Genomic DNA, 17002 nt, shown 5'->3' on the forward strand with positions numbered 1-17002 from the left:
CATGGCCAGGCTAGGCCGGGGGCCTGAGGGGTCTGGTTGTGAGGCTTGGGGGGTGGGGAGTCCAAGGGGGCCAAGAAACATGTGCACAGCAACAGGAGGGTGCCCAGCGCTGCTTTCCTACCAGGAGAGATGGTACCAAGCTCCCAGCCTGGCACAGGCAAATGGCTGAGGTGTATGATGGGTTCAGGCTTGCCAAGTGCCTGCTGTGTTGGGCCCAAAGGGGGACCTGGAACCCAGGAAAAGTATCCCTTTCAGCCACAGCCCACCCCTGCCTCCACCCCTCTCCTCCAGCACAAAGGTGGCCTTAGCCTCCCTGTGGAGTAGAAGGCTGCTCAGGCCCAATTTTTAAACCCCACCTGGACTTAAACCAGCCTCAAGCCTGGCCAAGAGGGTTGAATTGTTTTCTGACCTGACCCAGTGCTGCCCTGCCACGCCAGCTGTTGCCCCCTGCTGGTTGTGTATGCTGCTCACTTCCCAGCATGCTCCCTCCAGAGCATGTGCTGTGCAGCAGGGTGGCAGTGGCTGGCAGAAGCAGGTGACCCCAAGGAGGAGAAGAGTCGACCCAAGCCCAAGAGTTAGGTTGTTTTCCAGTCCAGCCTACGCTCTCAGCCGGGTCCCGTTAAGTTGCAGGACTGTATTACAGAGATCCCTCATGACGGACAGGTGCATTCCCAGCACACTTGCTCCAGAGGCCCCATAGCTGCCATCGTGTTGGCAGTGAGCAGCTGGAACGCTCCACCGCCCAGCCAATCCACCATACACTCCCCCAACCTGCAGCAACAACACCCTACTTTTGAAATAAGGTTCAGCTTAAATACTGTGGTGCCCAGACCTTGTGGTGAGGGGCATAGTGTGGCTGGAAGGCTTGGTTGGTTGAGCATGGTGGGGGGCTCTAGCTGAGACAGGCAGCAGCTTTCACTAGGTGTCTAACTCAGGAGTAGGATGTCCCATGAAGGACCTGATTTGGAGATGTGCTGGCATTAGGTTTGCTCTTGTTCACGGCACCAGAGCCAGCTTCCTGCTTCAAGATCTCTGGCTTCCTGCTGCCCTCTTTCCTTGGCTCAAATGGCTGTGCTCATAATCTGAGCCCTGCCTAGCTATCTGCACCCTGTCCTGGTCAGTGTGGAGAACTACTGATCTCTGGCCTCATAACCTATTTGAAGAGGAGAACAAATTGGGGAGAGGCTGGAACTGGCACGTGAATGTGCAAGCCCATAGGAAGGATTTTGAACTCAGGGGTCATACCCTAAGACTGGAGAACTGCAATTAGAGCATCTGAATTAGGAAAAATGATCTGGGAAACTCCAGGCCTGTTAGTTTGACCTCAATTGTATGCAAGGTCTAAGAACACCTTTTTGAAAAAGTAATTAAGGACAATAAGGTAAATAGTAATTGGGATAGAAAACAACATGGTGTCACACAGGATATATGGTGCCAGACCAACCTGATCTTTCTTTAAGAACCAATTTTCTAGACAAAGGAAATACAGAGGAGGGCTGGAATATCATAAGGAGATTTGGGTGACCTTGAAAACTGGAGTAATAGAAATGGGATGAAATTGAATAGTGCAAAGTCATGCACTTAAGGACTAACAACAAGAACTTTTGCTATAAGCTGGGGACGAATCAGCTGGAAGCGACAGGAAGAGAAAGACCTGGGTGTGTTGGTTGCTCACAGGATAACTGAGCCGCCAAGGTGATGCAGCTGTAAAAAAGGCTAACGTGGTCCTGGGGTGCATCAGGCAAGGTATTTCCAGTAGACAGGGAAGCGTTAGTACCATTATTCAAGGCCCTGGTGAGACTCATTTGGAATACTGCGTACAGTTTTGATCTCCCATGTTTAAGAGATGAATTCAGACTGGAACAGGGCAGAGAAGAGCTACTAGGATGATCAGAGAAGTGGCGAACCTGCCTTATGAGAGGAGACTTAAGGAGCTTGGCTTGCTTAGCCTAACCAAACAGACTGAGGGGAGATGTATTTATAGAACAATTGTACCAGAGGGATAAATACCAGGGAGGGAGAGGAGTTATTTAAGAGACAGTGTTGGCACAAGAACAAATGGATATAAATTGGCCATTTAGTTTAGGTTTTAAATTAGACCAAACTTAGCCATCAGAGGAATGAAGTTCTGGAATAGCCTTCTGAGGGGAGCAGTGAGGACAAAAAACGTAACTTATTTCAAGATTGAGCTTTTTGGAGGGGAAGGCCTGGTGAAGTTGTCTACGATAGCATATGGCCCAGCTGTAATTGCATTTGCAAATATCTTCAACAGCCGCAGATGGGACACTAGCTGGGGTGGGCTCTGAGTTACTGTAGAGAATTCTTTCCCAAGTGTCTGGCTGGTGGGTTTTGCCCATATGCTCAGGGTTCTACTGACTGCCATATTTGGGGTTGGGGAAGAATTTTCCCCCAGGTCAGATTGGCAGAGTCCCTGGGGGGAGGGGGATTTCACCTTCCTTTACAGCATGGGTGGGCAAACTACAGCCCACGGGCCATTTTAATCCTGCCCTCAAGCTCCCACTGGAGAACAGGGTCTAGGGCTGCTCTGTATGGTTCCTGGAAGCAGCGGCATGTCCCCCCCCTCCTGCTCCTATACATAGGGGCAGCCAGGGGGCTCTGCTCTGCACACTGCCCTTGCCCCAAGTACTGCCCCTGCAGCTACTATTGGCCAGGAAGCGCAGCCAATGGGAGCTCTGGGGGCACTACCTGCAGACAGAACAGAGCTGCCTGGCCATGCCTCCATATAGGAGCTAGAAGGGGGACATGATGCTGCTTCTGGGAGCCACCTGAGGTAAGCGCTGCCTGGGTAGCCTGAACGCCTGAACAACCCCTGTGCCCTAATTCTCCCCCCCCCGCCCTTTGTCCCAGCCTGGAGCCCCCCCCACACTCTGAACTCATTTCTGGGCCCACCCCAGACGTGTACCCCTAGCCAGAGCCCACTCCCCTTCCCACATCCCAGCCTGGTGAGCATTCATGGCCCGCCATACAATTTCTACACCCAGATGTTGGCCTTGAGCAAAAAGTTTGCCCACCCCTGCTCTACAGCATGGGGTACAGGTCACTTGCTGGCTTGAACTACAATAGATCCCCAGTTACAAACAACCTCCATTCCTGAGGAGTTTGTAACTCTGAACAAAACATTCTGGTGGTTCTTTCAAAAGTTTACAACTGAATATTGACTTAATACAGCTTTGAAACTTTACTATGCGGAAGAGAAAAGCTGCTTTTAACTATGTTAATTTAAATGAAACTAGGACAGAAAGTTTCCTTACCTGGTCAAACCTTTTTTTTAAACATTCCCTTTGTTTTTAGTAGCTTACGTTTAACACAGGACTGCTGTATTTGCTTGTTTTGTTTTTGCTGCTGCCTGATTACATATTTCCAGACCCAAATGAGGGGCGTGGCTGACCAGTCAGTTTGTAATGCTGAGGCTCTACTGTAGAGTTAATGGTGGATTCTCTGTAACTTGAAGTCTTTAAACCATGATGTGAGGACTTCAGTAACTCAGCCAGAGATTAGGGGCCTGTTAAAGGAGGGGCTGGGTGAGGGTCTGTGGCCTGCAATGTGCAGGAGGTCAGGATCCTATTGTTGTCCCTTCTGACCTTTAAAGTCTGTGTCCAGAGAAAAGCAACTATGATCAGAGGTTTGGAAAATGAGCTGAGGAAAGGCTGAAAGAACTGGGCCTGCTTAGCCTTGAAGAGAAGGCTCAGGGGGGACCCGAGAACAGTAAAGGTGGTTCTCCATCTTGACTGAGGGGAGGACAAGCCAGAATTGGCTTAGTCTGCAGCAAGGGAGATTCAGGGTAGATATTAAGAAAAATTGTCCAACTCGAAGGATAGCTGAGCTGTGGAACAGGCTTCCGAAGGAGGTTGTGGAATCCTCATTGCTGGAGGTTTTTTAAAAGCAGGTTGGACCAACACCTTAGACCAACCCCAAGAGGTTATGTCTACACTATGGACCTTACAGCTGTGCTGCTTTAAGGTCTCCTATGTAGCGCCATTATGCTGGCCGGGAGAGCTCTCCCACTGGGATAATTACCCCCCCTTCCCCAACAAGTGGTGGCAGTGACACAGCACTGTGCACACCAGTGCTTTTTTCAGTGAAACTTATGTTGGGCAGCAGGGTGGGGTTTTTTTTGTTTTTTTTGTTTTTCCCCACACCCCCAAATGATAAAATGTTGCTGACAAAAGTGCTAGCATAGACCAAGCTTAAGTGTCAGGGCTGGAGCAGACCCCTCAAGGGCCCTTCCAGCCCTGCATTTGTTACTACCTTGCAGTTCATGCACTGGCCAGTGGGAGGCAGCGGGTGTTCTGCTCACCCAGTGTAAATCAGGAGTCACCCCAGTGAAGCCAATGGTGGTACACTGGTGTAGGAGGCAGCAGAATCCAGTTCCAAGGATTTAAACTGGAGACGGGCCTGAACCAACCCCCTGACATCCCAGGTGCTTAAAATGTGGTTAAAAGCACAAGGGGCTGGAGCCCTGGGCAGGATGCAGACTCCTGGGGCTCCCCAGGATAGCTGATGGAGGGGACAGCGCAGAGGAGGGATCAGTCCTTGGTGCCATCTAGGACCCTGCATGCTTCAGTCTGTCTCACTCCACTGGCTGACGTGGCTCTCCCAGGTCCAGCAGCCCATCTCTCCCTCTCTGGTCACAGGAAGGCTGGGTGCCCACTGAGTGTCCTTCCCAATTACGGGTTGCAGCTGTGTGTACTAATTACAGCCTGCCTGCTGGGCTTCTGTGGCCAAGGGGCTGTGTACAGGGATAGGGTCAAGGGCCGCATGTGGCATCTGGCTGCCTTTGTCCTGGGGTGGCGGGAGAGGGGTGGAACTGGGCCCAGCTGTGCTTTGATGTGTAGGCACAGCAGATCCCTGCCCTAGGAGTGTTTGGAAATCCAGGCTGGCACGCTTGAGCCAGCTGCTGCCTCTCTGGGCTGAGCGTGGCGTGGGAGAGACTACATTTAGCTTGGGGTAGGGATCCTGGGGGGTTCTGGCCCATCCAGCTCCCTCCCCACCAGGGCAGCAAGCCCTTGGTGCCCCTGGGCACAGGGCAACTTGCCCCACTGCTGCCCAGGGCTGCTGGCTTCCAGCATGCTGGCAGGGAAGCTGGTGCTGCTCAGAGGCAAGCCCCCCATGACATGCTGGCACTCCAGGGGGCACAAGCTCAGTCCCCTGCATCCTCCACAAGACTGTGGGGCCTAGACACTGGGTATTGGCACTTAGGTGGCATGGGGCTGGGGTGCTGGGTGGGGAGGGCATGCACACTTTAGGAGGCTGTTCCCATTGCTAGAAGCCCTCTGCAGGAGGTTGGGGGTGGGGGGAAGGCCACACAGGAACAGAGGGCGAGTGAAGGGGTGGAGCCAAGCTGAGATGTTCAGAGCAGCAGTGAGCTGCTGCTCCTCTGAACACAAAGGGTTAAACCAACCAGGGAGGTGGCGTGGGAAGGGTAGAGTTGACCAGTCTGTCCTGCCAGGCTGTCTGATGTTGCCCCCTGCTCACTGCTCCACTCACAGCTGGATTCAAACAGGAGGGTAGGGAACTAATTTAAAGCCAGAGGCAGAGGGCTGGCACTGAGGAGTGAGGGCGTGGCTGTGTTTGAGGAGCTGCAGACAGTTCTTAGGCCCTGGTGTTTGTACAGTGCCTGGCATAAGGGGGCCCAGCTTGGCTGTACCATCTAGGGGCCCTGATAACATGAGGGGTAAACCCAGCACCTGCTAGGCAGGCAGGATGCTACAGCAGGATGAAGGGACAGAATTGGCCACCCCATTCGGGGGGCAGCACCCCTGGGGCTGAGCAGCATGCATGCCAGGGGCTCTGGATTTGCCTCCCTGCCCAGTCCCCCCTGTCCCTGCCCTCACAGTACTCCCAGAGAGCCCTCTTCTCTCTCCCCCCCTGCCCCAATTGAGCTCTGTCCCCTCCCAGGTGCTGTGGTGGGGCAGTCATGGGGTGGGGGCCCTGCACAGCCTGCTTTGCTCCAGCTCTTCCCTCTGGCTCACCGCAAGGCTGCATGTGCTGCTCCCACAGTGCCCCATCTCCCAGTCTGTCCCCCTGGTATTGCCCAGAGGATCTTGGGCCTGGCACAGCCCCCAGCCCTGCTCCATTTGCCCCCACAGTTCCAGAGGTACTGGCAGCTTATGGGCCCATGTGAGCAGGTAACAGCCCATCAGAGTCCATGCAGCACCCTCAGTGTCTCAGCCAGGCTCTGAGGGTATCCAGGGCCATGGGGCCACAGCCCTCTGGGCAATCCAGGAATGGATCCCTACTAGCCAGCCCATCCCCTGCTTCAGACAGGAGTGCTGTGCTGGCTAATCCAGCCAGAGTGGTCAGCCAGTGAGCCAGACCAGGCTGTGCAGTGGCTTCCCCAGGCCCTCATGGACCTCCCCATCCTCTGCCCTGAGTGCCAGGCACCCCAAAACCTGCCCTGGCTAACAGAGCGATGTGCGCACGCATGTGCTGGGTCACCAGAATTCCATGGCAGCCCTAGGGAGAGGCCGCACACTGCGGGCAGCTGTGGTGCTGAATGCCCACCGGGAAGGTGCACTGAGTGCAGTGATGAGCTGGGGGCAGACTTGTGCTGGCTGCTTTAAGGGAAATCTAAACCTCTCCCTAGCCGCTCTGGGCTGGGCACCCAGCACCCTAGTGCGGGCACCCCAGGGAGCCCTCTGCCACCCTAGGTCAGGCTGAGCCCAAGGCACCAGAAGGCTGCTCTGTGCCCAGGGGAGAGGGCACAGCAATGCTCTCCTGGGGAAAGCAGCAAATGCAGGACCAATTCCAGGCAACAGGGGGTTGCTCTGTTCTACATGTGTGGGCATGGTGCCAGGCTGCCTGGGCAACAGGACTGGAGGAAAACAGGTGAACCTTTAGGGCCAGATTCAGCCCTGCTTTACCCCAGTCTGTAAACCCAGGCAAAGGGACCACCCATGGCAGGAGGGCTGGTGGGGGCTGCAGTTGCCTGAGAGCTTCAGGCCCTGGGGGTGTACAGATGGCCCCGTGACTGTGCTGGCCAGGAAGGGGAACAGGCCCAGAGAATGCAGCCCCCTGGACAGAGTCAAGGCAGCCTCCGTTCAGGAGGGCTGCTAGGAAGCCCTCAGGGAAGATTAAAGCTGCCCCCAACTGTCCAAGTGCCCAAGAGAGGGCAGCCCTAGGAACAGTCTGCTGATCTGGGGGGATGGGGAGACCTGCATGGGGTTGGCTGGGAGGGTGTGCCACTCCCTGGGCTGCCTAGAGAGAAAATCTGAGTGCCACAGAACACTAAGACAGCAACCCCTTCCTGACCCCAGTGGCAGTCAATTTATAGCTGGAAGCATGAGGATGGGGAGGCCTGGGGGTTTATCCAAGCTGGCATCACTGCCTACCCCACTTGCATATGTATCCACAAATAACAGCCTGCAGCAAGGAGTTCCCCAGGTTCACCCTTCGGTCTTTTTTTAACGCGCCCCCCCCTCCATTTTCTGCCTTTTACTGTTCCCTTGTGCCTGCACTGTGGGGCAAGGCTTCTCTCTAGCGTCCCTTAGAGCTGGCTGGGGCACACAGGAGCTGCAGGGAGGGGATCTGGAGGCTGGTCCCACCCCACTCAGTTGCCGGGGCTGTTGCTCTGAGCCTGTGGGCAGTGGAGGAGTACAGCAGGCAGGGCCGGTGGAGGCAGGGAGCTGGGCTCTGTCTCCAAGGCAAGTGAATTCAGTACAGCCCTCCTGGTCAGCCCCATCACCAAGTAAACACCCCCACACAGGCAGGCTGGCAGGGAACTGGGCTGCCTGGGCCCAGCTCAGCACGCAGCTGGAAAATATGAACGATCCAGCAAGTCTCTGTGCTGTAGGCCCACGGGATGGGAGTGTGGCCAGTAGAGCAGAGGTTGGGCTGGATTTAGTGCTCCGGCAGCGTTCGCTCGGGCCCATGGCAAAGCAAGCGTGCTGCCAGCATTAGCAGCTTAGTGCCTCCCAGAGAAGCGGGGCTTTGTCTCCATCCTGTTTGGCTCCTGGCTGGGCCCCCCTTTTCCTGTCTCCCCTGTTTATTAGGTGTAAGCCTGTCTGAGCAGTGCTAAGCCGGCAAGCTTTCTCTGGGATATGGTTAACCCCTCAGGGTCCGGCATCTCCACTTAGCGAGCACTGTGTGATGGAGTACCGCTGAGCCCACTGGAGCTATGCCCAGGACCCCTGGCTGTCTAGTTCTCTCAGCCATGCCCCTGTGAAGGGGAGCGCAGGCTGGGCCCTGCTGCCTCACTAGCCCAGGGCCTTGCCTCTAGCAGCAGCCCACAGCCAGCACCATGCACCTGGTCAGCTGTTCAGTGCTAGAGCTGGGCTGGAGGGGAGAGGAGACAGCTGAGGGGGATGCAGGAGGCTGAGGGGGAACAGATGACCCCATTCAGGTGACCACATAAAGGAGGGAGGGGCCCTGGTGCTAGCCACTGGCTTAGCCTTTGCCAGGTTGCATCTGAAGGGCAGAGTGAGGCATGGACTCGTCACACGGAAGTGCAGTTAGGAATCTGGCCCTGCCTGGCCCTCAGGGTGTAGGCGGGCTCGTGGCAGGGAGCTTCAGTCCACAATTAAGCATGGGTGGAGCAAAGCCACCCAGCAGCCTGGGCCTGACCTGGCAGTGTGGGGAAGAAATGCCCACACAATTAAAGGGACAGCAGTTTAGTCAGCAGCTTGGCTGCAGTGCCAGACACGTCAGCGAAACCTGACCCTGGCATTTCAAAACTGACTCCCACCCCAGCGCTGGCAGCAGGCCCACTCTGGTGCCCTGCCAGGCCCCTATGTGCTCAAGAGTACTCGACTGCCTGCAGCCCTCACTGGGCAAGCGAGCGTTGCTGGGAGCACCCTTGGGCTGAACCAGTGCCGCTCAGAGCCAGGGCTACCCCCTGCCACTCTCATTTCCCCTCCACCCCCCACTTCCCCGGGGCAGCCCCAGGGCTGGGTATATTGCAGCATCCCTGCAGAGAGCCAGAGCCACACTGAGCTGCCCCTCTCCTGGCAGCAGGACCAGGGGGTACATGCTGGGGGAGAGCCCTGGACAGACCCTGACTGTGTGAAGGGGCCCTGAGCTCCAAGGGCTCCTCAGTCTGGACTAGCACCCACAGCTGCTAGGGAGGAAAGTCCCCCAAACCTTGTCCACCCTGGCCTCTCTGCTGCTGGTACAGACCCGGTTCTCTGTGCTCGCCCTAGCTGTGCTGCAGGTTTGTGTCTGAGCTTCATTCGGCTGGGCTGGCTCAGCTGCCCAGTGCTCCACCCTTCTCCAGTGCCAGCTGCCCAGGGATCTCCAAGCACTTGCCTAGCACAGTAATGCTTGTCAGGAAAGCCACATTCTCCCTGTTTTACAGAGGGGGGGAATGGAGGCCCCATGAAGGCACAGGAACCGGGAGGGCTCCTGATCTCTGCTGCTAGGCCGTCCCCACAGGCCCAGCCCAAAGCAAGCAGTGTCCCAGCGAGAGCCGCAGGCAGGACTATGTCAGTGCTGCTGGCAGCTCAGAGGCGGGTTGTGCTGTGTGACACAGAGGGCTTTGCCCTGGGGTGGATATGCACCTTGTCACTCATTATCCTGGGTTAAACACCGACCTACTGGTCAGGTCACTGGGTGGGACAGCGCCCTCCTCTGAGCATGGTGCTTCCTGGCCAGCCATCCCCGCAGCCAGGCCTGGTGTCTCAGGGCAAGCTCATCCACCTCAATGCTGCCTGGGTGACAGGTTATGCCCTGTGGGGCAGTGCCCAGCCTAGCTGCAGGCAGGAGCTGCTCCACAGACCAGCTGTGCCATGTGAGCAAGTGTCAGAGGGCAGCAGAGTGGGACGGTCCTGTCCCTGAAGCCGCAACCTTGCCTGGTGCCGAGGGGATAAGATTTCCTTTAATAGGAGCCATGCTTTGGGGGCACTCCCTATCTCACAGGGGGGACCCAGGTGCTGGGGCTCGGTGCTCTACCCAGGCTGGCTTTAGCTGAAGCAGGAGGGAAGTGCTGGATTCCTCTTTGGTTCGAGTCCCCACATCTTGGGAACAGATGCCACCTGTGGCCACGACAGAGTGGCTTAAAATTCCAGCCCAGTGCCAGGAGGGAGCCTTTGCCCAGCACAGCGGGCTGCCTGTCCAGGGCCTAAAGCCTGCAGCTGTGAATTGGGCCAGTCACAGCCATGCCATGGGCTACACAGCCCTTAGCTGCCTTCCCTGCCTGTCAGGAGCTGCCCCTGTAGGGAGTGCAGAGTACAGCTGGGGAGCAGGACATGGAGATTGGGGGGCAGTTCAGACAGCCTTTCCCACCCCTTACAGCCCCCCACCCTGCCCCTTTCTGCAGGGGCCACTTCACAGCCCCTTCCACCCTGAGGCCCCTCACTTTTATCCTGCCAGTGCCTGTCTGCCCCATACGACAATCTTGCTCCCTTCCCTGCCCGTGGGCACTAAGGGCCTGCTCCTGCCCAGAGCGCTGCACAAAGCAAATCCCTAGTGCCTGCAGCAGAAAGGCGACTGTTTGAAGAGGCAGTGGGGACTGTCTTTATCAGCTCTCAGTAACCCCCAGCCAGAGCAGTGCCACTCGTGCTCTGCCAGTGGTTTGTTTCCATACCAAGGCCACAGACTCCCCCAGGATTTGAGACTGTGACCCTGGTGAAGCTGTAGACTGGGTGTGCTCTGCTGCAGCTGGTAGTGGCCACTTGTGTGCTGCTGGGTCAGGCCGAGAGCAGGTGCCTGGCGTAAGGAGGAGCTGTGCTCATAGCTGTGGGTCAGAGGAGCCCTGCACTTTGGCTAGCAGGGAGCATGGCTGGGGGGAGGTAGGGCTGGTCTCTGGGGGGGGGCAGGAAGTGGCAGCAGGGGTCAGTCCCATGTCTGGCAGGGCCCCCCGGCTCTGTAACAGGCTGTTGAGGGAAGGCCAAGCGCTGATCTGCTGAATTCCAGGGAGGAAGGGACACCAAGGCAGACCCACTCCTCTCCCCTGCCACTGATAATGCAACAGGACCCTCCACTTCTAACCTGATCTGGCAGCGCCTCCTTTGGCCACAGTTGGCTCCCATTACCCACAGGCTCCAGGCCATGGGAGGCCTCAGCAGGTAAAAGAGCATGGGGAAGTGGGAGGGCAGAGGCAGGCCAGAGAGTCCCTGGTGCTATCCCTTGGGGCCTGGCCAAAGCAACAGCTCAGGCCCCCCAGCCTCCCTGGAGCTTTTCCTGCTAGCTGCCTCCTTTCCTTATCTGTGGGATGCAGAGGTGAGTTTGATCTCCCCTCTCTGTGCAGCAGTGCTTTCCCTGCAACCTGCCTCTTCCTCTTCATAGTCTGGCCTTGCCATGAGCAACTCTGGCCCTGGCCTGGTGCCCTGTAGCCCTCTGCTAGCCCCTCCTAAGCTCTTTGGGCTGTCTGGTCTGCAAACCACAGCCCCCTCCCCCAGCCCAGCTGCACATTCCACAATTTATTACCTGGCTGGAGCCTGTCTGGCCCATGCCAGCTCTGCTGATATTTACAAAGATCCCTCACCCCCACCACCCGGTTGGTAATTACTCCTCTTATTAAAAGGATTGACAGACAGGCTGAGAACCAAGCAGCCCCTGTGAGCCCAGTGGCCCTTTGTGCTTTGGTGCATGCTGGCTCCCTGGGGGGGCTGTACCCTCCCTCCAGCCTGCTGGCCATGCCCTGGGCCAGGATGGCTAAAGAGGGGCAGTTCAGTGTTCCTCCCCCGCCATGGGCTCCCCCAGGGAACAGTTGGCAGGGGGGTCTGATTGCTCCGGAGCTGTCCCCTCAAAAGCCAAACCATATGCTTGGAGCCGCTCACCATTCCTCCACCAGTCTGCATTTCCTCCCTGGGGGCCATAGGCAGAATGGAACATCTGCCTCGAGGGCAGGGAACGGGCAGCTGTGCCCACGGGGTGGGAAGCAGTACCACACACAGCGAGACGGGACCATGCCTGCCCTTACGAAGAGTAGGATACCAGGGAGGCCAATCACAGCAACCAGTTACAAAGACTCACTCCCCTCGACCCCCCCCCAGCTCACACCCCCATGAGAAGAATCTGAATTTGCAGGCTGGCCAGGAAGGGTCCCCAGAGGGTCTGGAAGTGCAGCTCCTGCGGAGGCTGCTTATGTTCTTGAAAATAAATCTCATTGCAATAATAACCGAGCGATGACAGCTTGGCAAATGCCTCCAGCCTTCCTGAGCTGTTCAGCTTGGAGCCACAGGCCATGGTCCTAACCCCCAGCTGATGGGAGCTGAGAGGAACAACCTGAATGTTGTGGGGCGGAGGGACTGGGGGGTGCCCGATGCTTAGTATAGGGTGGGTGCTACTGGAGTGTAAATAGCAGGTAACGGCAGATACCTCGCAGCGTTCTCAGCCACGCCATCAGCCTCCCTAAACACTCTGGCGCAAGCCTCCGTGTATGCATAGCGCTCGTCTCTAGCTAGCGTTTAGCTCACCCCCAAGTCGCCGCAGTGTTCCTTGCTCCTCAGTTTAGTGCTGCCCACTGGACAAACGCAAGAGACTCGCCAAGGAGTTGCTTTCCCGCCTCTCCAGCTTGGCAATCTGCTGCTGTTACCACAGAGAGTCAGCTGCTGTAACATGCAGCTCCGTACAGAGCTGGTGCCCAGTGTAATGTGCAGGGCTCAGCCCATTCTCCAAGGGGTGAGAAGAGCCCCTTCCAGGACTCATATGGTTAAATCCAGCAGAGACTCTGTGCTCCATCTTAAAGCCCAGGGATGTTCCCTGCATCCCAACTGCCTTTGGATGCTCCCACCCAAAGCAATGACTTAAGGCATGGCTGGATTTCAGAGCTGCCTTGCCAGGATTCTGGGTGGAAGGAATCCAGCAATGAACGGTGCCTCCAGCAGTTGTTCCAAGGCTGGGCTGAAAATGGCGCCAAGAGGTGTGGGGGGTGAGGTCAAGTCACAAGGTCTTGCTGGCCCCTGCCCAGCATAAGGCAGGAGGGTGGAGCAAGAGGGAGTGCTGGGATGCTCGGGGTAGGCCGACCATGGGGCTCTTGGTGAGCCATGGGCAGGACTCTCTCTGGCCAGGGGGGGGAGGCGGAGGAAGGGGGCAAATGAACAGCGTGAGATCAGCCAAGCCCCCTGGCCCTCAAAGCAACCAGGGGGGGTGCCACTGCATTGCTTGCTGGAGAGTGCCCCACCGTGTTCTCCCCCATAACAACATCCAAGGAGCCCAAGCAGAGGAATTGGGGCGAAGGGCTGAGCGGGATGGCGAGGCATGGAGGAGTTCGGTACCATCAGCCGACTGCCACTTCACCGTAGTCGGGTCACAAGGCGAGAGTCCAGTGGTTTCTCATCACAGTCCCAAGGGGGAACACGCTTAGTTCAGGCCACCATCGCATGGTCCCTGGCTCCACAGTCGGTGGCAGAGCTGTGTGGGTGGGGCACTGGACAGTGGCTGTCTGCACGATGCCTGACCCTAGCTGGGGTAATCACTTTAGAAGCAATACATTTGCCTAGGGGACAAGGAGGCACTCGTTTGAGTGTGGGCATGGCACAGGTGTTGTGGCGAGCGCCCTCCCAGCTGCAATAGAGAGCTCTGGCTGGAGAGAGCCAAGCTCGAAGGCACTGGCACAGAACATAAGGAACGCCTGGCTCCCCTGCGGCTAAACATGGGTGCATTGCACGCACACAGGGATGGCACCTGGTCGAGTGTTCCCAGCAGGAAGAGCTCTTGGCATCCCTTAATGTGATGCCATTCGGTGGGCCCAGAAATAATTTTGGAAACAGTAAAAAAATCAGTCAGAAATGCCCCAGTGAGTTGGGGGGGGCGTGAGGGGGAATGGATCCTGCAGCTACCACTTCCCCTGTAACATCTCTAAATCCCTGTAACACTTCTGCTGCCCCCTGGTTCCACAGCAGCCAGCCCAGTCACTAGGCCAGAGGCTATGTCAAGGTCTGTGGTGCTCCCCTGATCTACGCTGGACGTCTGACAGCAGCTTCCCCCAGTCCAGGGCAGATCCAGGAGGAGGGGGAAATGGGTCAGCTCTCCAGGCTGTCCCAAGCACTTGGGCTCTTGCATGGGCATCACTCTGTTTCCAAGGGAGTTGTGCGACCAGCTCCGCTCCGTGTCGGAGAGGGAGGGAAGAAAAGGTGGACATTCAGAAAGCAGCTGCCAGGGCGCCCGGGGACAGCCAGCAGGTGATTAAAGCGTTTTCAGAAGCAATGAGGCAGGGGAAGCAGCTCCCTTCCTGAGCTCAGACTGTGCCCTGCTCCTGGGAAGTGGCTGCCCTGCCCAGCAGTAGTGCTCGGGCCACTCTCCTCTGGGGTGATCTCTTGGCTGGAGTGACGGGCGTTCAGGGACAGGGCTCAAAGCAGCTGCTTTTTGGGTGACTTGCCTTCTGGCAGCCAGGGGAGGGGTGAGGGGGCAGCTCCTGGCCCCGCAGCCCCATCTCAGAGGATCCAGGGGACTAGATGGTCTGTGGTGACTCTTGCTGATATACAAAGGGCTGGAATTTCCTTCTCCCAACCCATGCATGTAGGCAGGGAGCTTGGGGGCTTCCCCTTTCCCCAGTGGGCTAAGCTGGGTGTGTCAGAGTCAAGATGGCATGACCTGCACATTGAATTTCAGACAGCTGTGGAGGGGTCCTGGCCACTGGTGGCCCTTGACCCTTCCAGTGCTTGTCCATGTGAGTGCCAGGCTGTGCCCAGCATAGTGTCCAAGGGACAGGCAGAGCCTTTGCTGGCTATTCCAAGGGGATCTGTTTGCAGGGCAAAGGCAGCAGACTCCAGGCGATGGCAGCAAAGGGGAAAGCAGGAGACCATGAAGCCAGGGGCAAGTGCTCTGGAGCTTCTGTCCCCCATTGGCATGTTCCAGCAGTGACCAGAGCTGGTGTGCCAGGGGGCCAGCAATGGCTGGCACTTGTGGGCATTGCCCATGGGAGGATTTGACATGTGCCAGGCTGGGAGATGAAGCCCAGAGCTCCAGTCGCTCCACAGTCTAAAGCAGGGCCTTTGCTGTGGTCTCCAGTGCCCGGAGCTCGGCCTGCTGAGCAGAACCCCAGGCAGCCAGGGAAGAGAGCGCTGGAGGATGTGAGTCACTGGGATGAAATGTTCCCTCTCCCACAGCTGCCCTGCGAGGGAGCCCAAGCTTTGAGTAACACCGAGATGGGCCAGCCAAGTACCACCAGGAGCCAGGCCCTGTCCGAGCCATGGTGGGATGGATGACGCTGCTAGGAAGCTGCCAAAATAAGGGGTGTGCCGTTAGCAGCAAGAGGGAGCTGAGGAGAGGCTGCCAGGGATTGGAAGGGAGCAGGGCCAGGGACGGTGACTATTCAGGTGACGCACAGGGAGTATGGGGGGAAGATATGAGGAGCAGTGACCCTTCCCCGCCCCGGACGATGTTGCTGCCCTGTGGTACGGAAATGTATCCTAGGTTGTTTCAGGCAGGGATACTTAAGGCGGTTCAGACTGCCCGGGCTGAGCGCCCACTCCATGGGTGAGGCTCATGTTGGCTGTTGGTGAGTAGGAGAACGGTACCGTGCACACATGGTATCAGGCAGGACTCTCCCCCGCTGATCTTGCAGGTGGGGCTGTAGTGAAATGCACGTGGGGAGGAGAGACTGTCCTGCCTTGTCTTCACAGGCGCTTTGCAAATCAAGCCCCCAGGCCTCAGTACGGACAGCCAAGAAATCCACCCCACTGTACTGAGCTGCTGGGCCAGTGACCCAGCTCCCAATGCCCTCCGCCTCCACCCCCCCCCCCCCCCACACACAGACTGCCTGGAAGCCCCTTGGGATGCATGGACATTGCACGTTGCGGGAAGCCGAGGCAGGGCAGCTGGGTGTGAGGATGGAAGGGGGCCTTGTCCCCCCACGCAGTGCGTGTTCCCATCCACCAGCGGGAGCAGAGCGCTGCCGTCAGGCTGGAACCTCTCAGCTGTGCAGGGGTCAAAGGACACAGTCCCAGAAGCCCCAGGGATGGATGGGGGGCTGGTCGTGTGTGCTGGCACATGGCAGACACGCTCCAGCACAGGCTGGCCAGACCCTACGCAGCTCCGCACTGCAGGCTGTTAGGGGAGCTTCCTCATCCTGCCGAGGTCTCCAAGGGGCAGAACGAGGATCTGTCCCCAGCCAGCCGGCACTGCTCCAGGCAGCTGGTTTCAAACACTGCGCGCTGGGAGCATGTCACCCCTGGCCTGGTTTTGAGAGCCCAATGCTGGATCCCTGCGTGCTAGCCGGAGCCGGGGAGGGAAGGGACGTTAGACGGCGGGTGCTGGTGGCCAGAGCAAGCTGACGAGTATAGTCCAGAGAGTGGGGTTGCTAAGGGAATTCAGGGACCAGGAAGGGATGAGTAATAGCTCGGGAAAAGCGATACAGCACAGCAGGGGTCCCGGTATGGGAGCTGTGGTCAGACACGCAAAGCCCCTGCTCAGCTGGGAGCTGCTGATGGCACTGAACGGCTCCCATGCTCCCTGCTGTACCAGGCCTGCGCACCATTGGGACCCTTTGATCCTGCAAGGCTGCGCGACGCTTCACCTGCAGTGGGCTTGTCACAGGGATCCCCAGCAGGGCAGCTTCCCTGCCATGGGCCACGGAGCCCACATGAGAAAGGAGGGGGATGGTCTAAGTGCCTGGGCACCCTCCACCTGGCAGAAGTCCCAGCAGTACCGATGGCCTGGTCTAGATGTAGCTGCAGTGGTGCATGATCCCCTGCTAACAGCAGGCTGGCTCTCTCTGGCCTGAGCGCAGAGGCGAGGAACTGGTAAACCAGCTGGAATCACAGGAATCCGGCCTCGTCTGACGGCCAGTAAACGCAGCAGCTCGAGGCATGGAAACCGGAGCAAGTTGCTGTAAGAACAGAGCCTGGGTCTCTGTAGGGAACAGCTCCCTAGCTGCCCATCTTCCTCACATTTGTATGCCCCCATCCCTCTGCAAGTCGGGCTTCATCAGAATCATCCTCACTGGGCTAAAGGAAAAGGGAGTGCAGGGAGGAAGGGAAGCCCAGCACTGCCCCCGTAACACCCCAGAGCCAGCGGCCCTGGAGGCTGCCCGGCTCATCCTGGCTTCACCAGCGTCAGTCCAAAACAGGTTGCTTATCAGCAACGGGAAACCCAGCCAAAG

General features: G+C 57.6%; 1 protein-coding gene across 1 annotated transcript in view; it reads right to left on the reverse strand.

Annotated features, from left to right (window-relative positions):
* The window catches only part of CORO7 (coronin 7), a 174013-nt gene that overhangs the window by 43861 nt on the left and 113150 nt on the right, over positions 1-17002 (reverse strand). The gene's annotated exons all lie outside the window — the stretch shown is intronic.

This window comes from Eretmochelys imbricata, chromosome 10 (genome assembly GCF_965152235.1).
Source record: "Eretmochelys imbricata isolate rEreImb1 chromosome 10, rEreImb1.hap1, whole genome shotgun sequence".
Lineage (NCBI taxonomy): Eukaryota > Metazoa > Chordata > Testudines > Cheloniidae > Eretmochelys > Eretmochelys imbricata.